This window comes from Silene latifolia, chromosome 4 (assembly GCF_048544455.1).
Source record: "Silene latifolia isolate original U9 population chromosome 4, ASM4854445v1, whole genome shotgun sequence".
In the NCBI taxonomy this organism is placed as follows: Eukaryota; Viridiplantae; Streptophyta; class Magnoliopsida; order Caryophyllales; family Caryophyllaceae; genus Silene; species Silene latifolia.
In genome coordinates this window covers 3,492,625-3,519,217 of record NC_133529.1, presented here as the reverse complement: position 1 = coordinate 3,519,217, position 26,593 = coordinate 3,492,625, and positions in this window count along the sequence as shown.

Here is a 26,593-nt window from a genome sequence, read left to right as displayed (position 1 = left end):
TCTTCGTTCTGGAATCTTGAAGCATGGTGGGCCAGAAGTAGCCGGCTCGGAGAGCTTTGTGGGCTAGTGTTCTTGCCCCCATGTGATGTCCACGATGCCCTCGTGAATTTCTCGTCAAGATTAGTTCTCGTCGGCCGGACCGACACACTTCAAGAGTGGTCTTATTACGGATCTCCTATACGGTTCCCCTTCGAATACCTGTGTACACTCGGCGATCCTTTTATTTTGGCCGAGGGATTGCGGCCCTCCCAAATTCACACCGTAAGCTTGTATCTCATTATAGGAGTCATCCACGTTGTCTCGGTCTCTATGTTACCCACCATGCCGACGGTCTCAGTGATGCTTTTCGCATTCCTGATATCTACCAGCACGGTTCGGCTGACATTCTTGATGGTTGAGCTGGCCAGCTTAGAGAGAGCGTCGGCCCGGTTGTTCTCGGATCTGGGAACACACTGGATTTGGAAGGATTTCAATTTTGCTACGTCGGCTTTTACCCTCTCCAGGTACCTTACCATTCCGTCGTCCCGAGCCTCATACTCCCTCTCGATTTGGTTGGTAACCAACAGCGAGTCAGTCTTCAACACGATGTGTTCTGCTCCGGCAGCCCTAGCTAGCTCGACTCCGGTTATCACCGCCTCGTATTCGGACTCATTGTTCGAGGCCGAGAAGGTGAATTTCAGGGCGTACTCAAACTCGTCCCCGTTTGGGCTGATGATAAGGATGCCGGCTCCTGAGCTATTCGTCGTGGAGGAGCCGTCGGTGTAGACCTCCCATATGCCTGGGTTTGGCTCTTCCTGATATGTGCATTCGGCCAGGAAATCTGCAAGCGCTTGCCCCTTTATCGAAGGCCTTGGTTTGTACTGAATGCCGAAACCGGAGAGTTCCACCGCCCATTTGATGAGCCTCTTGGGATTGCTCGAATTTTTCTAAAGCTTTCTCCAACGGCTGATCGGTTAGGACCGTCACGGGGTGTGCATCGAAGTAGGGTTTTAACTTCCTTGTGGCAACGACAACGGCGAAGGCTGCTTTCTCAATTAGTGGGTAATTTTTCTCGGCGGGCAACAGTGTATGGCTGACGAAGTAGATTGGGTGTTGCTGCTTGTCTTCTTCCCTGATGATCACAAATGACCGTGGCCGAGGTAATCGCTATGTATAGGTATAGCGTCTCCCCCAAGATCGGCGGCTGACAGAGTTGGGAGAGTCCGAAGGTGAGCTTTTAGTTGTTTGAAAGCCGTGCTCTCTTCCTCCCCCACCAAGTCTTTATTTCCTTTCAACACTTTGAAAAATGGGGTGCTTTTGTCGCCGACCGAGAGATGAAACGAGCAAGAGCCGCCATTCTCCCGGTCAGCATCATAACCTCTTTCCGATTCCTTGGTTCCGGTAGGTCTAGGATTGCTCGGACCTTGTCTGGATTGGCATCTATGCCCCTGGCACTAACAAGTACGCCTAGGAATTTACCCGCCGACACCGTTGCATTTCATTGGGTTGAGCTTCATCTTGTATTTCCTTAGTGAACAAAATGTTTCGTGTAAGTCGGCCGGATGCTCATTTGTCGGATTTGCTTTTTACAATAGCATCGTCGACGTAAGCCTCAATGTTTCGCCCTTTTTGGTTTTGGAACACTTTGTCCACCAGCCTCGTGTACGTTGCTCCGGCGTTCTTCAAACCAAACGGCATCATTTTGTACATGTATGTGCCGTTGGCGGTGATAAATGCGCATTTAGGCATGTCTTCTTCGGCCATGAACACTTGGTGATACCCCGAGAAGGCGTCCAGCAGGCTCAGCATGGTGTAGCCTGCCGTGGCGTCGATCAGACTATCTATTCGAGGCAAGGGGTAGCAATCTTTGGGGCATGCTTTATTAAGGTTGGTAAAGTCTACACACATTCTCCATGCCCCCGATGACTTCTTCACCATTACAACATTGGCTAACCACTCGGGGTAAGTACAAGGCATGATAAAACCCGCCGCTAGTAATTTGTCTACTTCGGCTTTGATGGCCTCGTCCTTCTCGGCGGAGGAGTTCCTCATTCTCTCGCTGATCGGGCGGCGGTGGTGAGTACGTTCGACTTGAACAATCACCTCCCGGTTCACACTGCATCTCGGCCGCCGAGTATGCAAAAACATCTTTATTTTTCCTCGGCGGGTCCGGAGGTCGGCTCAATTTTGGTTCCGAGGTTGACACCGATGGTTACGGTGCGGCCTGGGTCAATCTCTACCTCCTCGGTCTCTGCTCCTTCGACCATGCCGATGGTCCGATCGTTTCCGGATCTGGGGGTGTACTGTATCTGGAAGGATTTTAGTTCTGAAGCGACAGCCCTCACCCTCACTAGATACCTTATCGTCCCGTAGTCCTGGGCTTCGCACTCCCCTTTGATCTGGTTGGCCGCTAGGAGTGAGTCCGTCGTTACCATGATACGCTCTGCTCCGGCGGCTTTAGCTAGTTCAACTCCGGTTATTACCGCCTCGTATTTGGATTCATTGCTTGAGGCCAATGAGGTAAGCTTCAAGGCGTGCTCAAACACGTCTCCGTTTGGGCTGATAATAACGATGTCGGCCTTCGAGCTATTAGCGTAAACCTCCCATAAATCGGGGTCTTCGTTTTCCGAGGTGAGCTTCGCGCCTCCCCGATGCCTCGAGACATATATCAGTGTCAGGGCCCTGATGGATACCACGGCGTCGATCTCGCTCAAAGTGACCCGGCCTACGAGAACGTTGTGGGCGGACACGCCGTCGATGACTATGAATTCAGACATAACACTCTTGGTTGTATTCCCCTCGCCAAACCTCACCGGCAATCTAACCGACCCCAGGGGTACCAGGCCGTCCCCAGAAAAGCTGTACAATGGGTCGGTGCAGGGATTCAGATCTTCGATCCTCAGTCCGAGGCCGAGAAAGCATTCTCTGTACATAACGTTTGTGTAGGCGCCCGTGTCAATCAGGCATCGCTTCACCAAGTGGTTGGCTATGTCCAGCGGATCGTAAGTGGGTTGCTATGAAAAGCGACGACTCCATCGTAGTCTTCTTGTCCAATGGTCATGTCTGGGATGCTGGGAGCGGGGGTTGCTGTGTTGGGCACAAAGTTGATGGCCGGATGAGGCTCATCCTGGGGCCGTTTGTGCTCATGAGCGGACCCACTGCTTTTGCTGTCCCTGATGACGACATTGACTACTCCTAACCGCTCGGTGGACTTGCCGGTCGATCCGCCGGTATTTGGTTTTCGGCCTTTGGCAACATATTTGCCGAGGCTCCCCTTTCGGATCGGTTCCTCAATGGCATCCTTCGGTGTCGGCAATCGTTGGTAAGGTGTCCTGTGGCCGTGGTACTTGCGATCGGCTCGTGTCACCGTCACTCCTCGGCCTAAGGGGTCTTTCCCATTTCTGGCCCTCGTTCTTGCTCAAAGCGAAAACTTCGGCGGCCGATACAACCGAGGGGTGTGATTTTCGTCTTGTTTTTGTAGTACGTTCCCGAGCTCCCGGGTATCCGCCGGCTTTGTTCCCGAGCGAGGCTTGTCCGACCGCGACCTATCATTCTTACGGCGTCTTTCGTCGGACCGTGACTGTTGTCGCCACGGCGTCTTTCCCCTGGTGCTCGGCTTGGCTGGGGCCTACCCAGGCCTTGTGATAGTCCTCTACCTTGATGGCTTGGTTGGCCAACCGCCTCGGCGTCCCATGCTCGAGCCTCCGCACTTGATGAGCTCATTTTTTAAATCTCCCTTCGGGAGGCCCTTCATCAGCGCGAAGGCCGCCAGCTCGGGATTGATTTCTCGAATCTGCTGGACCTTTTCATCAAACCTCTTCACGTAGCTCCGGAGAGACTCGCCCCCCTCCTGTCTGATAGTCAGGAGGTCAGACGTCTCTACGGCCCTTCTCTTATTGCAGGAGTACTGGGCTAGGAAGGCGCCCTTCAGGTCGGCGTAGTAGTACACCGAGCCATCAGGAAGCCCTTTATACCAGCTCTGAGCCATCCCATGCAAAGTTGTTGGGAAAATTCGGCACCAGACCTCATCGGGCTGCTCCCATACCGACATGTAAGACTCGAAGGCCTCAGCGTGGTCGACTGGATCACCATCCCCCTTGTATGACAGGGGTGGCAGCTTGAGCTTATTTGGCACCGGGACTTCTAGGACGTAGGCGTTAAGGGGCTGCCTGACCACGTGCCGAACGACACGCGGCGATCGGCTCCTTGCGTCCCTAACCTGGCTCCTCCCCCCGTAGCGGGAGGGGCTCCTTCTTCGGCTCGGACTTCTTCTCCAACTCTGCTGAGTCGGACTCCTCTGGCTCCTTCGGGGTGAGCCTCGTTCGTGCGGCGGGGACGCTGTCCTCCCACGAGTGCGGGAAGGACTTAGGTCTACCGCGCCCACTTTGGGCTCCCCCGGCGACTTGACTGGGTCAGCTTCTCCTAGTGCTCCGTTCAAGTTTCTCGGAGTCACATTTTGGGCCCTGGTCTCCCGGACGCTTTCATTGCTCTTGTCGGCGTGACAGTGTGAGCAGGCGTATTACTAATTAGGTCTAGGAGCATTTTCAGCTTGGCTACGTCAACCACATGTCCCATGATGGTGACCTGGTTGGCTGGCAGTGGCGTGTCGGGTATTGATGGCATCCCGAACTCCGGTTGGATTACTCCACCGGTGGAGGGCTGTATGACTCCAGAATTGTTGAAAGTATCATCTTGGTAAAATGCAGTTTCGTCGGTTACGACTGCATCTTGTTGTTTAGACATTTTCTTAGCTTTTTGGGTGGGTTTTTTTTTTTTTTTTTTTTTTTTTTTTGTTTGGGAATGAATGTGACTAGCTTCTAGTGTCTCTCCCCACAGACGGCGCCAATCAGTATATATTCCTAGCCAATCAGTATATACACTATTCATCTGGTAATATCTCCCTTATCTCTCTACTATATATTCCTAGCCAATCAGTATACAACTTATACCTCTAAGTTCACTGACTTGGGCGTCGGAGTGGGTACGCTTGGCACAAAGCCAAGCCCTCAGTTCGTTCATTGTTGCAGGAGAGGCCGAGAGAGACGATAGGAACGAGAAGGGTTCAACCCAAGACATCATTCTACAAGCCACGGGTGGTAACAATACTTGCTCTGGAATTACACCCGGAACAAACAAAATAAGACATTTTTATGTAAATTAACCTTTGTTTCAACTTTCAACCATGAAACAAAGCAAAGCTTAAGATCATGAAAAGTTATTGACGACAACGAACCCTACACAGTACTATGTACAAATACAGTAAAACACAATTGTTTTATGCGTCGAGAGTTCCTTAATTGAGAGTTTCATATATAAAACCGTCAATAACCACAACATCATGCACATAAATCAGCTCATGTCCATTGTAGTAGTGTTTTGCTTTTTCACGTTGTCAACTGTCAACTAGTGTTGATATGCACTACCACACTCAACCCGTAGACCATTTCGGCTACGGGAACATGAGTAAAATAACTTTTCAACAACGGTTCTTTTTAGACTACTACTACGTGCGAGGGAGACACATGGTTAAAAGAGCTCCGATAGTAGTTTATTTTGGGGGAGAATCCAACGTCGAGACTACTGCAATCAGTAGACCCGGGATTGGACCTGCCATACGATGGCGGCGGATTGATGACCTGGGCGTTGATTCTGTATATAGAGGTATTTTTACTTATATAGGAACTAATCGGTCTTACTAGTTAAGCGTGAAATTGAGTATACGTAAAATCAAGTAGAAATTGATGTTTTTTTTAAAAAAAATTGACTATACATATATGACTTAGAGAGCAAGTAATCGATAATAATGTATTTAAGAAATTCATATAGCATGAATAATTAATCCATCCCACAAAAACCCACTCGTGCTAAGAACAACACAATAGCACAGACAAACGATCTTTTTTATTAATCATAAGCATGTATTTATACTACATAGATAACTAGGATTTGGGTTATTCTTTTCCAAAGATAGACGGTATAATATAATATAATACAATGGGCCTCTGTTACCCCCTCTCATGAGGGAGCATACATATTACAAATGCCCATCTTGCTTAACAATTCTACAAATTGAGAAGCACCAAGAGTTTTGGTAAGTATGTCAGCAAGCTTTTTTGAACAATGGATAAATTTCTACCCTACTCTTTTCTTTATGTTATTTGATTACATTTTTTTAAAATTCATCTTATAAAGTAGAAATTGAGTATATGTAAAAAATCAAATCATTCGGAATCGTAGAATCATGTTATGATTATATAGATTTTTGCCACAATATATTTACAATGTATATATTGCCACAATATATTTACAACGTATATTACCACAATGTTTTTACATTTACCACAATTTACATCTGGAACATATTTACAAGTTACAACGTTTGTTTAATGTTATGGTTCTTCCTATATAGGTTTTGTCACTGTAGTATCCAAAGTTCGTACTTTGATAGGTGTTTGTGAGAAAATTCTGCATCTGATCATTTACTAATAGAACAGCCTTTTCATATCTCATGCATTATCATTCCCTACATCGCCACAAAATGAAAATTATGCAACCAAACCAGATCACATTATTTGTAGTATTACAGTTCATCAGTTTTCTCGAATTTTCGACGGGTTTTGAGATGAAATACCATACCCAACCCATATATCCCTTTGGTCACGGTAACATGAGTACGCAAACATTTCGACAACGTTTCGTTATAGATTAGAACTATATGCGAGGGAAACAGATGGTCAAAGGAGCTCTATTCGTAATTCTTTTCGGGGGACAATCCAATATCGAGGATTCAGTTAGCCAATGACCGGCCATATTTTCAATGACCGCGGATGGACTCAAGGGTTTGATTGTGTATATAGAGGTATAGTTTTATTTATTTATGGCACAAATCATCTTATAAAGTGAATATTAAGTACAACTTAGAGTAAATCATTGACAAATAAAGAAGCCTAACAAACGATTAAAATTCGTAATTTTACACAATATCGCATTTATTAAGAAATTCATAATGCATGAACAATTAATCCATCCAACAAAAACTCATCATAAATTAGTCTATTTTTTTTAGTATTCTATTGTCGGGTACACCATGAGTTTGTAATAAAACAAAAGATAGCTTAGTGTCGTAGAGAATAAAATTACGTAGAAATTGTGAGTTTGTGACTGTATAGTGCACTTTCACAACTAACCGTAAAGATAGTAATTAATGTGTGTGATCATTGTATGATGAAAAGAACAAATAATGGTGACAATTTCATGGTATTTGGAATTGGCGATAAATGACGTTGAGGCAAGAGGTTGTTTGACGTCCACCCATGGTTTGGCGGATTTTGCCGATGTCATCCAGGCCTGAAGAAGAACTTCTCAACTGTAGAGTCTCCGGTCATTGTGATGGGAGGATCGTAGCCAGACAGTAAGTTATTTGCGTGTTATACTAAATATCAAATTTATTCTTTTTTCTTTTTTCTTTTGTTCATCTATTTATAAATTTTGTTCACTAATTCTATTTTCTTTTTGTAACCAGTGTTGGCGACTTGGTTTAGGCTCAAGTACCCGCACATTGTTGTTGCAGCCCTCGCCTCTTAAGCCTCTGTCATCAGTTTTCTCAAGCATCCTGTCAAAAAACAGTATTACATAATTGTGTCCAAAGACTTTAAGGTACAAATTTTCTCCACTAATTTAATCATTAAATTTCTAAAAAAAGTTTTTACAAAACAAAATAATTTTAAAGCACGTTCGGGTCATGTTGGGCTTCGTCAGTAAACCCATAAAGTAATGTAAACTTGACCGGCCCAGTAACCCCTGAACCAAAATTATTCGTCCATTAGTAATGGGTCCGATCTCAACACTCAAAGGTGTAATGTGCACAACATGTTTAATGGAACATGCCCTCAAAAGTTTGGGCCCAAAATTTCTGATAATATGAGCCGAACTTCAAACATTTCACACATTTAAACATAAATTTTTAAACGTAATACCTTATGAACCCTGATTGGAAAACTACAAGGATATCGAGGTAACATATTTTTGTATTCTTGCATGTAACTTTCAATCTATTACATAAACTAGAGTTGGCCACAAGTTGGGTTAGGACCGGCCCGAGCTCACCTCAATAAGCCCTTTACTGGCCTATGAAAGGACCGGGCTGAGGGGGAGGCTACCCGGCCCTGGCCCATTATTATTTTTTAATTTTTTTCCCCTTAATTAGTGGGCTAAAGGGCGGGCCGGGTTTGAAAATTGGAACCCGGTCCAGGCACGTGGATGGTCGGGTCAGGTCAGGCCAGAGTCGCCAGACCATCCCGTTGCTTTGGCCAACTCTAACGGAAACTGTGTAAGGCTGTTTTATACAAATTTATCGTAAAACAGGTCCTTTATTAACTAATCACTTTTACACATTAAGGCTCTATTCTTTTGGACTTAATTTCAGTTCTCATAAGCTTGGTTTAGCTCTGTTAAGTTTAGTTTAATTCAGTTCAGTTCAATTCAGATTAATTTATTTCAACATTAATATTATTATTCTTATTTTATATTCTTATTGTTATCATTATTATTATATTAATGTCTTTACTGTTATTATTTTTCTTATTGTTATTGTTATTATTATTGTATTTATTGTTATTGTTATTGTTATTATTATTGTTATTGTTATTGTTATTATTTTGTTGTTGTTGTTGTTGTTGTTGTTGTTGTTGTTGTTGTTGTTGTTGTTGTTGTTGTTGTTGTTGTTGTTGTTGTTGTTGTTGTTGTTGTTGTTGTTGTTGTTGTTGTTGTTGTTGTTGTTGTTGTTGTTGTTGTTGTTTTTGTTGTTGTTGTTGTTGTTGTTGTTGTTGTTGTTGTTGTTGTTGTTGTTGTTGTTGTTGTTGTTGTTGTCATTATTATTGTGATTATTATTATTACTACTACTACTACTACTACTACTATTATTATTATTTATTATATTTATATTATTATTATTATTATATTATACTTATCATACTTATTTTTTGGTTATTATTATTAATAGTGTTATTATTATTATTATTATTATTTAAATAAAACGCAAACTTTTATTAATTAATCAAAACTTTATTATTATTATTATTATTATTATTATTATTATTATTATTATTATTATTATGATTATTATTATTATTATTATTATTATTAGGGTAATTTGATAACTTATGCCTTGAATAACTCATTTTTTCAAATCTTATACCTAAGATAACTTTCCTTAAAATTTTATACCAAAAATAACATTTTCTTCCAAACCTTATGCCAAATCTAAAAAAAAGCTCTGAATTGACAATCTTGCCCATATATTAATTAAACATGATCATCCTTTCCCTCACCTGCTATTAAGACACACATCCACGATTACCACCACTAAAAACCATCATATTAGTAAAGGAAAAATCGTCAATTTAGGGATTTTTTAAAGATTTGGTATCAAGTTTGGAAGAAAATATTATTTTAGATGTAAGATTTTATAGAAAATGATCTTAGGTATAAGATTTGAAAATGTGGGTTATTCAAGGTATAAGTTACTAAATTACCATTATTATTATTATTATTATTATTATTATTACTACTAGTACTAGTACTACTACTACTACTACTACTACTACTATTATTATTATTATTATTATTATTTTTTTATTTTTTTTATTTTTTTTTTATTATTATTATGCACGCAGCTTTCATTAAAAGAAAAACAGAAGTTTACATGAAGTTGGTGGGGAGCCGAGAAACAAGCTGGGCTCCCACACCCTTAGCAACAGCAAAGCTAAGTCTAGTAAAAATGTAAGCGGCCACCCGAGCCCCTGTATCCTGAGATACCGAGAATTTCTGGATCCGCTTGAGCAAGTCAACAGCATCCGACCCCAACTCCCCAAGTGATGAGAAAGAGAAAGGAAGGAAACCATAACCCGCAGCCCTGCACAAATCCCCGTACTTAGCACACTTCCGCAGGGCAGCATCAGCAACGACCCGGCCAGGCACAAAATTCGCCATCCCAGTCTGAGTCAAAGGAGAAGACCCGGTCAAGTCAACGCACACATCTCGCCCCCTGTCCCAAGAATAAAGCAGCAAATCCGCAGGACGAAGAGAACCCCCATGCCCGTCAACCAAACCAACATCAACCTCCTTTCCCGCAGAAATACCCGATCTATAGCAGATGTCGAACAGAGTGTCACGGACGAGGTTATGCCGATGCTTAACGCCCACGGTACCAGCACAAGAAACAGCGTGGTCACCATAAACATCATCAGCAACATCCCGAGAGCAAGCAGGACACAACCGAGAGCCCCTGAAAAACGGAACACCCAGACGATACCCAAGCACACTGCGGTACGTCCTCCCGTTCATAGTCTGACCCAACCCCGAGATAGGAACCGCACGCAGCCAATCAGAAGAGTGGGAACCCTGCTGAGACTGCCACAGAGCAAGCTGGCGAGGTGTCAAGGAGAAAACAGACCCTGAAGCAGCAGCAACCGTTGCGAAATAAATGTCTGCCAATTTCTTCATAAGTTTGGGGGCAGCAATTTCACTAGGGTTACCTAAGATACCAGAGCCTGTAGTCGCAGTAAAACCTCGCGCGGCATCATCAAGAGCAGGGCCAGCAGCTACAATACCGGAGGGGCCGAGGAGCTTAGCCTGCAAATCAGCAGACTGCAAACGGGACGCAACGAAAGCATAATGTAAAACATCCCCCGCCGCATAGACACCAAGCCCACCAAGATGAAGAGGGAAAGTAGCAAGGCGCCACTGCCAATCCCCAAAACCCGGGCCAGACGCGGTGACGATTCGTTCCAAGCTGGAACGAAGAGCAGCATCAAAAGGGAGATGGACGGACCCGAAGACACTAGGGGAGCAAGTACGAAAGGAGAAATAAAGCTTAGAAATACCAGTACAAGCTCGCAGTAGAAGCAACTCAGATTGCGGGTCCTCAATCCTCGCAACCAAGTCCATTAGCTCAATGGTCTTAGTTACTCTCTTCACCACAACCTCACTGCTGAACCCAGGGCAAGCACTGACAGGTCCACCCAAAACATTAACACCTCTCGCGGGCCGAGCAATGGAGGGTGGGAAAACCCCAGGGAGCCGACTCTGAGGATCCTCAACAGGCCAATAGACCTCCGTCTTGGAGACATTAAGGTGCAGTCCAAAACGGGGGCCCTCCGCCATGATCAAATCCAAGACCTTCCCCACCTCCAAAGTACCCCCCACAATGGTGCCATCATCCAAGTACCATGCCTGCATAGTGAGGTCAAAAGTGTCCCGGATTTTGCATACTAAGGGATGCAAAACCAAAGCGAAAAGCAACGGACCCAAAGGATCACCCTGCTGGACTCCCTGACAAGACCACAAGCAATGCTCCCCATAAAAAGGCGGGCGGTGGAATAACAAAACTCCACCCAACGGGAGAGAACCGGCAACGCGTCGGCGGACTTCCTGAAGCATGGCCGTGCGATCAACAAGGTTGAAGGCATTCTGAAAATCAACCAATAACATGGAAAGTCCCACCACAGCACCCCGAGCCTCAACGAGCCGGTTCAAGGCATGCAAGATAGCCTCTCCTCCACCGGAAACCCCCACCCCGAACTGTAAACCAGCAAAATAAGGCGACAAAGAAGGACCCACCATAAAAGCACCCACCTTAGAGACAAGCCATCTCCAGACAGTGCCAACAGCAATAGGACGGACCCCACCACCTGGTTTAACAAGCGGCGTAAGAGGGGCGCTGGCAATGTACTCTCCCAAAGCAAGAGGGCAACGACCCTCAAGAAAAAGATTTACCACCGTAGTGATAGAAGCGGTCAACTCATCAGAAATAGCCACCGCAGCGCCACTCAAACAATCCATAAGGTGCTGGGCACGCAAACCATCCCTCCCACAAGACGTACCACGAGGGAAACTCCGAATCATATCCAAAACCACTGACCCAGAGGCAACCAGAGGATGATGATCCCCAGACAAAGGAGGCAAAGAAGGAGGTGGGGCAACAGGATGCTTCTCACGCAAGGCCACAAGAGTGGCATCGGAGTAGGGTGCGACCCCGGAGGAAGAAAGCACCCGAACTGCAGCAGTATAGTGACCATCCGAAATCTTCCGCCGACATTGACGGATGTTAAGTTCACCCAACTCCAGGTCCTCCTCTACAGAAAACAAAGAAGGACCTGCATCAAAACACTCCTGCAGCAGCTGCAAACCTCCCCCAGGTGCCCCCCAAGCGAGGATAGCCCTAGCAATACTCTCCTCCTGACGCTGGCGTCGAATAGCCGTCCTACACTCAACATTACTCCGAGGAGCGAAAGTCTTAAGCGGATACACGGTAAAACAAGTAACCGAACCCAGCAGAGAGATCACTAGGGAGTCGGCCACGATCCGAGCTCCTTTCAAAGCCCGAGCAAACCCAAGACGGCACTTAGGAGGAATAAACTTTACGGTGCGGAGGCCCAAAGACAATAAACGATCAAGGAGGATATAGACCATCGAACAAGCTCAACACCGTCATCGAAGAAACCGGGCGTAGAGGGAGCCGAAGGTCTTGGAATACCATAAATATGGAAACTGTAGAGGCCATCAACACGCACCGGAGCCAACACAATGTCACCCCGATTATGTCGACATTTAGAACGAGTGGTATGGACCATAAAACACGACCCACACAACCAGAGCCCCATCTGCCTCAAAACACTCTCGGTATTGGAATACACAGTCAAACTATCAGCAAGGGTTTGACGCGTAAGTTCCAACGCACGGTGAGCGCAATGTCGCTCCCGAAAATGTGATTGCCAAGCTGCCTTAGTAAGGCCATTACCATAACCATCCCGACAATCATGGAGACCCGAAAAAGGACAATGGTATCGCACAAGCGCGGGCATGAAGGAAGAAGCAAATCCCCACACCGTCCCGCACAATAACCCAAAAAGCGAACCTATCAACCGCGACTAAGGCATGAAGGAGAAGCCACCTATCAACCACGACAAAGGGGTGGCAAGAACCAAATAACTCACGCAAGCAACCGCAAAGAGCAAAATACACACCCACACAAAGCTACCAGCTAAAACACCACAACCCAGAAAAGAAAAGACACCACGCCGAGCAGCACTGTTTTGAGCGACCAATCAACAACAATGACGACAAGGTAGGGTGGCAGCTGAAACAACGAAAAGCAATGGAAAAAAAGGAAAAGAGACGCAGCAGAAAAAGAGACGTGCAACCTGACATGCGACGAGCAGCAGCCACAGACTACCCCTGGGTTGCACCCAACAGTCTCTCAAATCCGACAAACCGCAGAAACCCACCCGCGGCAGCTAAAGAAGGTAGCAGCGAAGACGGTGAGGCAGCAGCCGGAGAATCCTAGAGAAAGCACTATGTCCCTAACTCTCAACTTGAGCAAAACCCCACAGCTGCCGCCATGGCTACCGGCCAGAGAGATGGTGGTAGCTGACGGTGACAGAAGCAAGGAGGAAGCCGGAGCAAGGCACCTGAGACTAGCTAGGAGGTTGCACTTGCAGTCTCTCAAAAACGACAACCACAATAAAACCCGACAGCCGCCGCCATAGTGACCGGCCAGAGAGAGGACGGTGGTAGCAGACGTTGACGGAGAAGCAAGTAGCAGCCGGAGCAGCGCCTAAGAAACCGTCTTTACCACCACACTCAGGAAAGCAGCTAAGAAACCGTTTCTCCCACAGCACGGCGGAGGTACCGCTTCTCTCACAGCACGACGGGGGTGAGGAGAAAAGGGGGGTGGAGCAGCGGCGGTGAGGCGAAGGGAAGGCAGTCGGAGTTGCCTCGACGTGACGTGGAATCGCACTGTCGCTTTGGAATCGCCAAGGAATCGCACGCTCACGCTCTCTCCCACTCACGTTATTATTATTATTATTATTATTATTATTATTATTATTATTATTATTATTATTATTATTATTATTATTATTATTATTATTATTATTATTATTATTATTATTATTATTACCCGCCCCACCACCACCACCACCACTACTACTACTACTACTACTACTACTACTACTACTACTACTACTACTACTACTACTATTATTATTATTATTACCCGCCCCACCACCCATGGCGGGTACAAGTTTCCATACCCGTACGGCCGTACCCGCCCCGTCGGGCGAAAATCTAGGCCCGTATCCGCCCTATTTACCCACCCACCACTTATATCATAATTTTTAAGATACATTTTTTTGAATAAAATGTAGTTTAATCACTATGAATTTCCTCAAATTTTCATTTTAATTTTTCTAGTTTAAGATTTTCTTCATAAGTTAATAAAAAGTCAAAATAAGATTTTATAATAATTGTTGGGTAGGCGGGGATTAGGTGGGTATGACGTAAAACCATTCCCCGCCCCACCGCCCATGGCGGGTGAAAGTTTTGTACCGGTACCCACCTCACCACCCACGAAAGCGCTACTCATACCCGCCCGTAACACCCCCCCACATACCAAGGTACCTTACCAAGGACTACCCTAGCATGAGAGTCTGTTACCATCTCGGTTGCCCGAGTTTGGTATATCAAAGTTAACAATCCAAACATAATTTTTAAAGTATAAATGAATAAGGTTTACTTGTTCTCCAAAACCAAAAACCAAAGTACAATTGTGAAAGTCTAACAACTACAAATGAAAGCTAAGTCTCTCTTGACGGCGGAAGTTAGACTCGAGTGGTGACTCCCCAAGACTGCCCCATAGCTAAAGAAGTCCATCACCTGTCATAATCTGCTCACCATCCCTGAATGGATCACCATAGATTTTAAAACAATTAAACGGGGCCAGTTACTGTATAATCAAAATAAGACAAATACGAAAGACAAACACTGATCATCGGCCAACTCCAACTCCCAATCATAACAAGCAGCGGTGGGGGACCGTAGCCACACCCACCATGGTCCCGCTAATCAACGAGCAATATTTCATGTCCCTTAATGTGCACATCCTTTCCCGTGCTGAGTTCCACGGAGGGCGAACTAGGGTGTGAAGCCACTCCCGCAAGTGACTCCATCACAATCATCACAATTCCGAAATCAACATCATACCATCACCAACACCAACACCAACACCATCACCATCACCATCACCATCACCATCACCGTCACCAACACCAACACCAACACCAACACCACCGATTATCACAATATCAATCACACAACAATTACCACATAAGCCTTAATTCAATTAAACAGTAAAATTGAGTAGGAAACCCTACCTTAGCGCAACTACAAGAGACACAAGCAATGCAATCTAGAACGACTCCTCTATGAAGTCCTCACCTAACAACAATCACATAAACTCCAATTACCATATGTAAAACCCCTTTTCCCCAATTCACAATTCAAGCCAAACCCTAAAATATTAATCAAAGGACTAAGGAAATCAAGGACTTACCGACACCGACGATATGATTGTGTAAACCCAAGAGCTTGGGTGGACTCGACTTTAGGGACTTTCATGACTTTAATTTGGCACTTTTGGGGAAGCAGGCATGGCGCCTCCTTGTAAACCGAGATAGTCTCATGTCTCGGGTTATAGAAGGGAAGTATTTTCCGAATGGATCCTTTATGAAAGCAAGGTTGGGCAACAATCCAAGCTACACCTGGCGTGGTTTTTGGGAGGCAAAGACGGTTCTAAACTTGGGGATACGACAGAGAATAAGTAATGGGCTGAGCACTGAAGTTTGGAATGATCCTTGGATAGCTGGCACTCAATCAAGGAAGGTGATCTCACCAAGACAGACAAATGACCAACAGATGGTGGTGGCCGAATTATTTAATGCGGATGGGAGGAATTGGAATACACAAAAAGTTCATAATTTATTTCTTCCTTTTGAGCAGGATAGAATCCTACAAATGCGCATCCTGATGAATAAAGATGAAGATATGGTGTTGGGACCTCGAGAAGGATGGCTTGTACTCGGTAAAATCTGCTTATAAGGCGCTTGTAGGGGACTATGGAGAGGAGGATGGTCAGTCGGAAAGAGTAGCGGAGAAGAAATTATGGAACCGTATCTGGAGTGCAAGGGTATGGCCGAGAATTAAGACTTTCTTTTGGCAATTTAGCAATAACGCGTTGGCTACGAAAAACAATCTAGATGGACGTGTTCGCTCGATGAACTGGGACTGCCCTGTTTGTTATGGAGGAAGGGAGAATTGTCTTCATTTTGCCATAGGCTGCGGGTGGGTGGAAGAGGTCTGGGATGGGTTGGGAGTGGAGGTGAGGTCAGGGAGGGGATATGAGAGGGTGAGGGAGTGGGTGGAGGATGTGTGGGAGGACTTCGATAGGAGGGAAATGTACTGCTTCATGGTTGGATGCTGGGCCATTTGGGAGGTGCGCAACAAGTTGATTTTTGAAGGTGTTGTTGTTTGCTGCGAGAAGGTGGTGATGAGAGTGAACGGCATTTTGAGGGAGATGAAAGCAGAGGATGAGGTGGTGAGAGGAAGCAAGGGAGAGAGGGAGGGCGGGGTTCAAAACAAGGGAGAGAGAGAGAGAGAGAGAGAGAGAGAGAGAGAGAGGCACTGATGGAGGGCCACGAAGAGGGTGTCAACAGAACGGGAGTACAGTGATTAGTATAGATGTCGGGGTAAAGGAGGGGCAAGGTGTAGGACTTGGGGTGATCTGTCGAAACCGGGAAAGGGAGGTTTTGTGGGGGAATGATAGAGAGAAGGAGAGGCGTTATGACACCACGGATGGCAGAAGCAGAGGCGGCGTTGCTAGGCATCCAAGAGGCGATTAGGCGAGGACAGCTGGAGGTACTGGTTGAGAGTGATTGCAAGGAGTTGATCGAAGCACTTTAAGGCTTTAAGACGGGGAGAAGCGACTTTTATTTGATTGTTGATGATATCCGTACGAGTTGTAGCAATCTTATCTCGGTCTCTTGATCCCATGTGAGTAGGAAGGTAAACCGAATAACGCATGAACTTGCACACAAGTGTACCATCGGTTCATCGTGTCAATTCTCGAGTTCGTCAATTCCATCTTGTATCGAACATTTGGTTTCAGGCGATAATAATATAATGTAATCTCTCTCTGAGATTACCTTCAAAAAAAAAAAATTAAAATTTAATTTTTTTCGTCAAAACTTAAATTTACCTAAGGTTATATGTAACTTTTTTTAGTTTTATTGTAGTTTTTTATGCTTAATGTTTAATTGAATGAACTCAAAAACTTTATAGTAAAACTCATAATTTTTAAAACAAAACTCAAAAACTTTATTACAATGCTCAGGAACTATAGAATTGGTGGTAGTACATCGGATGTATAATCCACTTACTGTTCAGAAAAAAAGCTACTTTTGTAAAATAACTATATTTATTGCTCTAATAAATGGGTTGTCTTCTTACACAATAGGCTTATCTGACAATACTAGACCATCTCACACATAATTATTTCATTATAATAAACAGTGGGAAAATGAAGATTGGCAAAGCAAAATAAAAATAAAATCAAGAATATTTAAATGTAATGGATCGGGCATAGAATTTTGGGGCTTTATTTTTCCATGGCCCCTGTTCTAAGAACTGAATTGCACCATAATGGGCCTACAATTATTGTCCAAAATTTAAAATAAATGTTCCTGGAATTCTTGTACATACATGTACGATCAGCCTAATTTGCTTCAATTAATCTTACTTTAAACGAATGTATTCGTCTAAAATATAAACGGGTCAAATAAGTGAGAATTTGTGAATTTGCTTATATTCGATCAACTCTAGCTGTTAGGCTATCAAGAGGACGAGGCTCTGATACCAATTGTGGAGTCTATTGATCGAATACGAAAGGGGGGGGGTGAATTGAGTATTAAAAACGATGACCGCTTTTTCGAAATATATGATATAAATTAATTACTTGATTTTATTGGTTAAAATCAACTAATTAAATTACTAACAATAAATGCAAAATCGAAATAACAATAATAAAGAGAGAGAGAGAGAGAAAGAGAGACACACAGGATTTTGAAGTGGTTCAGTTTCACAAGTCGAAACCTACGTCCACTATTCTCGATTAATAATTTTTAGTACCTTTCTCCGGATTACAAAAATTATCAATCCACTCGTATAATCAACTATATGATTATAACTCAGATTGAGTATCGCTAAATACTCTAGGTTGCTCTTACGTTAATAAGAAAAATACAACGATAAATACTAATCTCACGTTATGCGAGTGAGTATAATACCCTTGTGTATTTAGTATCCTATAACGATTTTTCTTCGAGTGATTGACAAATTTGATGCGTAATTTTTGTATAAGCAAATTTGGAAAATAAGAATTAAAGCTCAAATGATTTTGCTTAAAATATTTCTCTCTTGAAATTTGTAGATGTGTGTGTCAACAATTAATGTTGAATGAATGAGAGTATTTATAGTAGAGTGAATTAGGGTTTGGAATGTTCTGGAATTAGGGCATAGGAATATTCTGGAAGAATAAATCCTAACAACTTGATGAACAAGTAAGAAGCAAAAGGAAGGACGAGTTTGACCTCCCTAGGGTTTCGGCCTCCCTAGGGTTCGGCCCACCTAGGGTTCGGCCACCTAGGGTTTGGCCGGCCTCTAGGGCTCCTTCGGTCCACTACTTGCTTCTACAACCCGCAACAAATCGAGATAGAATTTAGTTAAAGCCCTAGGTTGCATGATGATATAAATATCGTGTTACAAACCAATAGTTTATTTAACTTAAATTCTAATTAATTAATTCCAAATAAAATAAATACTCTCTTATTTTTATAAACCATTAAAAATATATTTTCCAAAAATTAACGCATCATTTTTGTCTAGCAATGAAGTTATGTCTATTAGGTCATAACTTCATTAACCTTTAAATCAAACAAAGTAAAACCATTACCGAATGACGACCTATACTAACTAATCTTCAGTAGATCTTCAGTAAATGAATCGTCTCTTCACAAGTCTCTCATCTTGAGTCTCGTGGTTGATTTCCAATCTTGATCTCGCTTGAAAACATCGATCAAGTATATTTGAAGTTGTACCTTCTTGGTCCAAACTTCAAGCTTGCGTCATTGTAATTGTTCCTTTCTAAATTAAAACTTAAGCACACAATTATACGCATATGTTTATATATTAAGTCCACATACAAATCATTACTGTCATTATCAAAACAATTAATAAGGACTAAAGGTCCAACAAACGTGTACCTTAATTTCCCATGACACCTCTTTGTTTTGTCATACTTTTTTATGATACCCCTACTTTTAAAAATTGACCCATCCCCATGATAATTTTGAGGTTCTATTTTTGTGTCCATAATATCTCTTAATGTAACGGCCGTTAAGAAGTCGTTAAGTTTTGACGACATGATAAGGATTAGTGATGAATTAACTTTTGGAGAGAAAATCAAATTAATATATACATCTTATGTTGAAAAAATTAAAATTTTGAACATATCTCATTGTACCACTGTGTTTTATACTCCCTCCTATTCTAAATAACTCTCCTTATTTCCTTTTTCGTCTATTCACAATACTCTCCCTATTTCCTTATTTGATAAACTTTTATACTTATTTTAATCACTCTACCCCACAACAATACTCCACAACAATACTATTTTAATCACCTTACCCCACAATAATACTTATTTTAATCACACAATACCTTCCCTCTCTCCAATCTCATACCCCACTACAATACTTTATCATATAATACTCCCCTCCCTTAGTTCTCGTGCCCTCCATGAAAGGGGGGGGGGGGTTATTAAGAATAGGAGGGAGTATATATTTTTCCCCAAATATCACTAAAAGTGTAACAATTTTCCAATGGTACACACCTAACTTTATACAATTCCCACTTTGGCAAAATATTTCAGGTACCTGATTTGACCAAGTAACCTGATTTGACTAATATTTCAGGTAGTTGTTTTACTTAGTGCTGTTTGGTAAAGTCATTTCAGGTACCTGAAATGAAAAGCTACTCCAGGTATCTTTTTAAAGTTCCAGGTAGCTGAAATGTTCTACTTAACATATTTACCTTTTATTTAAATTAATTTGGTATAATTATTAATGTCCTTTTATGTCATTTTACAAAAAATCAGTTACCTTTTCAGTTAGTTTTTACAAACACTTTACAATTAATCAGCTACCTTATCAGTTTCCAATTTTCAGCTAGCTTTTCAGGTACCTTTTTAATTTAAGTCACCTTATCAGGTTTCAGACACCTGTTCAGGTTTCAGGTACCTTTTCAGTCAGTTTTACCAAACAGAGCCTACACCTCCTCTGATTGGAGTAGTGCAACAATTTTTGCTTTTTTAGACCATCCCCAAGCAAAAGGTCGACGTAATCGGGTCAATCAGAATTTTTACTCTTAATCACCCCTTATTAACTTGACCCATTTCACCCTCCCAAGCAGAAGGTCACGGCCTGGGTCAATTAATCCAATTATTTTTCACTTTCATCATTTCCCACATTCTCTACCTCACTAAAACTTTTCTCTTACTTTTTCCATTATTATTTACTAACTAAATATACAACCAGTAATGAGGGTCATGACTTTTACTCCGTATTTTCTTATTCCTTTATTTCTTGGCGTTAAAATTATTTGATTGGTCACCAATATGATTAATAAAGATAGTCTAATTTAGAAATAAAACTGACTCGGCTCCACTAACCCAACCTAAATAAACTGTCCCGTCAGGACTCGACTCCCGAGCTTTACCTGAAATCCAAACTGAACAGACCTGAATATTTATTGTTGCAAAATGATTATTATTCATTAATAACTTGACAATTTTGACTTGAAAATGACATTCCGAAATAACTCAGCTCGACTTAAACCTTACCCCAAGCCCAACAAACCTGAAACGAACTCAATCCAAACTGGCCTAATCCGAACACGAACTGGTTTAGCCATTTGCTAGATCAAGCCGAGCAAGGTGAACCTAACTGGTATGTCTTTTTACTCCGTCAGCGGTACAAGCCATAGGTCTGTTCAATTCACATTATTTAAGGTGTATAATAATAAATAATGTGATAAACCGAATAATATGTACCTAAAAAAATCTCTTTTTATTCAAAGTTCAAATTATAACTTCTCAAAAGAAACCGATATTATAACTTTACAGGTCCTAAACCCTTCACCCCTTATACAACCCCGTGCAAATTGCAATACAACCCTTCACCCCTTATACTTACCACTTACAATACACATAAACAAAAAACTCAACTTCACCTTTCATCCACAATACCCAACCGTTATCTTCATTCGACAAACTAACCCAATTTTATTTCCCTAAAAATAATGAACCATCCTAAACTCCCGTTCTTTGCACTGCTGTTTAGTTTTCTAGTTCTCACATTTTCGCCGAGTCTTCCTCCACCCTATATTTGATAAGATATTATGACACATATATTAATTTATACCCCGTCTTATTCTACATAACTGTCTCATTGTCCATTTTTGTCTATTCACAATAATGTCTCATTGTCTATTTTTGGTAAACTTTTATACTTATTTTAATTACTTCAACCCACAACAATACCCCACCTCACCCCATAAAAATACTTATTTTAATCACTTCACTCACAATAATACCCCACAATACCTTCACTCTCCAATTACCTCACTACATCATAATAATTTACATTATTTAACTCATCTCCTTAATTCTCGTGTCATCTACACAATGGGGTACTTAACTACTTATCTAGAATATGAAGGAGTATATATTATATATTGATTATATATTAGGCCCAACATATTTCAATATACTCAAAGAAAACAAATGTTTTCTTTTCAACAGATGGTAAGTGGATTATACATCTGATGTACTATATCAGATTGTATAGTTTTCGAGCATTAAGATAAAGTTTTTGAGTTTTATTTTAAAAATTATGAGTTTTATTAGAAAGTTTTTGAGTTCATTCTTTTCAACATAAAATTAAAAAAAATTACAATATAACTAAGAAAAATTATATATAAGCTCAGAAAAATTGAGTTTTGACGTAAAAAAACTAACATGTAACTTTTTAACTTTATAAAACTCGAAAAATACACAAAAACTCGAATATAAATGGAGTTTAATGTAATACATCCGATGTATAATCCTTTTTCTCATGATTGGTGCACAAGATAATGACCCTAAATGGTTGATAAAACAAAGGAAGAAAGAGTTGGACATAATGACCAGATGGATCAACCCAACTAGTGGAGGTTCTATGTTGAGTGATTCGAGTTGGCTCAGTTTGTTAATAATTGGGTCTTGTTTTGCACTATCTATTCCTTTGTTGGATCATGCATATAAACCAGTTTATGTCCGTTGTAATAGTGTTTTGCTTTTTCACGTTGTCAACGAGTATGACAACGACGATAGATAATGACACCGTAATATTCATGTATTATTCCCTAAATAATGTGACAATTTTTTTTCCAAATGAAGTAATAAAGAAAAATGGCCATTAATGACCTGTGTCAAAATTTAGCAAAGTGTCTTAATGATAAAGATAGTGATAGGGCGTCAACCATTCTTAATTGAAGGGGTTTCTACTCACCCCATATGAAAGGGTGACTTTCAAAATGAGTGTCACCCGGTATTATTTAAAGTTTATTTTTGAAACGATTACAAAGAACTGTATCATAAATGTTTATTTTTGAAACGGTTTAAGTGTATAACAAAATTTAAGAACTGAACAAGTGACAAACCCACTCTAAACTTAAAATTAAAATAGACTTGTCAGTTGTCACCATTGAATATGGTAACACACTAACACATTGGGGTGGACAAACTGTTAGAAATAGGGACTTTTTATGCCATGTATATTTTTCTAATTGTCCCACATTGGTGAGGAAAAGAGTGTTTGTTGTATTTATATATGACCACACTCCTTACCATATCACTAGTGGGTTATGGGAGGCTTTTGTGGAAGCTTTGCAAGGTGCTTAATTCAACTCGCACACGCGCGCGTGCCCGGCCCGGATTCGGGATCTAGGATTTGGCAATCGCTTGCGGCGGGTTGTGCCTATCTTTTTGGGCCAGAGCTGCGTCGCTGATTAATTCTCCCTTAATTGCGATCTTTGACTGCTGCATTTCTGGAAGCGTTTTGGCTCATCAGCTGACTATTTTCGTGTATAAATAGTTCAGCTATTCTTATTCCAAAATACACATCTCACAGTTCTATGTTCTTCTCTTCTCATTCTCTCTATAATTTCTGGGTAAAGAAAATTCAGTCGTTCCAATGCTCTCAGTCTCGAGTGGACGAGTGGGCGTGCCTGAGTGCAGTAGTGTAAATCCTTGGGGAACTACCGGTCATCTGCTGATCGCCACCACGGTCTTACCGGAAATATAGTTTTCAAGGCAGTGGCTCTCTTACCACGTCACTACAAATCGGTTATCTCTATTCTTTTTCATTGTTACTGCAATTTTAGTCTAACAATTTGAAAACTATATTATTGTTGATGTAACAATGTCGATCATGTCTAAGAATGCTCCTGATTTGTCAAAAGTCGAACCCTTAGATGGACAGAATTATAAGCGTTGGTCTCAAATATTACTGATATATTTTGAGCACTTTGAAATTGATTACATTTTATTTTTTGACCCGCCTACGCCTGTAACCGAAATTGCTGCATCATCTGTTGAGACCACGCCTCCTGCAATTTCTGTTGTCAAGTCAAATGAAGAGGCTATTAAAAAACATGATAAGGATAATAAAACAGTTAGGTTTTACCTCCTTAATCTTATGACTAATACCCTATTTGACTTGTTTATGGTTCACAAATCTGCTAAAATCATATGGGAATTACTAGAGAAAAAATATGGGGCTGATGATGCGGGTAAAAAGAAATGTCGTTGGGAAATGGCTGGGGTTCCAGATGGTAGATGACAAACCTATAATGGAACAAGTTCATGTCTATGAGAATTTCTGTGCTGACGTAGTTAATGAAGGGATGAAACTAGATGAGATTTTTCTAGCAAATGTGTTACTGAAAAAATCCCCCCCTTCCTGGTCTGACTATAGAAACCATCTGAAACATAAGAAAAAAGACCTTTCCCTCCAAGAATTAGTGAGTCACATGAGGATCGAGGAGGCAAATCGTCTCAAAGACAAAACCATTAGTGTGTCTGTAAATGCTTCTGTCAAGACTAATCTGGTTGAGTCGAGTGGTCCGTCCAATGTTGAGAAATTCAAGGGTAAGGGTAAGGCCAAGGTTGGTCAGGGGAAGAACCAGGGTCCTGCTAAGAAAAATGGTCCAGGGAAGCATACCAAACCAGTTGCTAAGATTCAGAATCCAAAGGGGCCAATTGTTTGCTATGTCTGTGGAAAAGCTGGTCACAAAGCCTACCAATGCTCCGAAAAGAAATCTGCTGAAGCCAATACTGTGACTGATGACATCATTGCTGCTGTCGTTGTGGAAGCTAATGTGGTGGGTAATGTTGCTGAATGGGTCTTGAAATGGCGCTTCTAGACACCTCTGTCTTTGATAAGGGGTTATTTGCTGAGTTCGAGGAGGTAGCTGATGGGGAATGCGTTTTCATGGGTAACTCTTCATCCGCACCGATCAAAGGCAAAGGCAAGATCTTTCTCAAACTCACCTCGGGGAAAACACTTGCTCTAAATAATGTTTTGTATGTACCCTCGTTACGTCGAAACCTTGTGTCTGGTGCCTTATTAAACAAAGCTGGGTTGAAACTTGTTTTTGAGGCTGACAAGGTGGTAATGTCGCGTAATGAGGAATTTATGGGCAAGGGTTATCTTTCTGGGGGTCTTTTTGTATTGAACACTGATTCAGTTTCTAATAATATTGCATCTACTTCTACTTATATCGCTGAGTCTATTGATGTTTGGCATGATAGATTAGGTCATGTGAATGTTGACTACATTAAAAAACATAGAACTATGAGTTTAATTCCAAGTTTGTCGAGTCAAGAATTCTCTAAATGTGCTAGCTGTGTTGAAGCTAAATTCACAAAGAAACCTAGAAAGCCAGTTACCACTAGGAAAACGAGTCTTCTTGAGCTAATTCACACCGACCTAGCTGACTTCAAAAATGTTGCAAGTAGAGGTGGTAAAAATTATTATGTCACTTTTATAGACGAATGTTCAAGGTACACCCGTGTTTTTTTGCTTAAGACAAAAGATGAAGCAGAACATTCGTTTATAAGTTTTAAGAATGAGGTCGAAAACCAACTTGACAGAAAAATCAAAAGGGTAAGGTCTGACAGAGGAGGCGAGTATAAATCAAACTATTTAGCCGAGTTTTGTGACAAAAACGGTCTAATACATGAGACTAGTCCACCTTACTTACCTCAATCCAATGGAGTAGCTGAACGAAAAAATAGAACTTTAAAAGAAATGATGAATGCTATGCTTTTAAGTTCTGGCCTATCTGACGATATGTGGGGGGAAGCAATTCTATCGGCTTGTCATATTCTTAACCGTGTACCTCATAAGAAACTAGATAAGACACCCTACGAGATTTGGAAGGGCTATCCTCCTAACCTGAGCTTCCTTAGGGTATGGGGGTGTTTGGCTAAAGTGGGTTTGCCTGACTTTAGAAGACCTACAGTTGGACCTAAAACCTATGATTATGTTTTTATAGGTTATGCTCAAAATAGTTCTGCATATAGATTCATGTCTTTGAGTGATCGTTCTATATCTGAAGCTAGAGATGCTGTGTTTTTTGAGCATGTTTTTCCATTACAGAAGAATGTTGATTCATCTCCTAGTTTGTCTGTTATATCTATTAATATCTCTTCACATGCAAGTAGTAGCACTTCTATTGATCATGTTGTTGAACCTAGAAGGACTAAGAGACCTAGATGTCCTAAAAACTTTGGACCTGATTTTGTTTCAACATTGCTGTCTGAACATGGTTACTCTGTTTGTGCTAGTAATGAGTTTGTTTCAGCTTTTTTAATAGAAGATGATCCGAAAACATACAATGAGGCTATGAAATCCATTGATGCTAATTTTTGGAAAGATGCTATTAAAAGTGAGCTTGATTCTATTGTGTCTAATCAGACGTGGGAGTTGACTGATTTACTAAAGGTAGTAAACCCATTATGAGTAAATGAATTTTCAAAAAGAAAATGAAACCTGACGGTACAATAGAAAGATTTAAAGCTAGACTTGTGGTTAGAAGTTTTACACAAAAGAAAGATATTGATTATTTTGATACTTATTCACCCGTGACCAAAATATCGACTATTAGAACTCTTGTCATCTTAGCTGATATTCATAACCTTTTTATACATCAGATGGATGTCAAAACTGCTTTTTTGAATGGTGAGCTAAGGGAAGAGATTTATATGTCGCAACCTGAAGGGTTTGTGGTAGAGGGTCAAGAGAATAAGGTGTGTAAACTGAATAAATCACTATATGGTCTGAAACAAGCACCTAAACAGTGGTATGAGAAATTTAACAACACTTTGGTAAGTAATTAATGGCTTTATGGTAAACAATTCTGATTCATGTGTTTATTCAAAGTAATAGAATCTGATTGTGTGCTTATATGCCTTTATGTTGATGACATGTTAATACTTGGTAATAATTTGGAGATAATAATTAAAACCAAAGAATTTTTGTCATCACAATTTGAGATGAAGGACTTAGGAGAAGCTGATGTAATCCTAGGAGTTAAGGTTGTTCGAAACTCTAAAAGAATT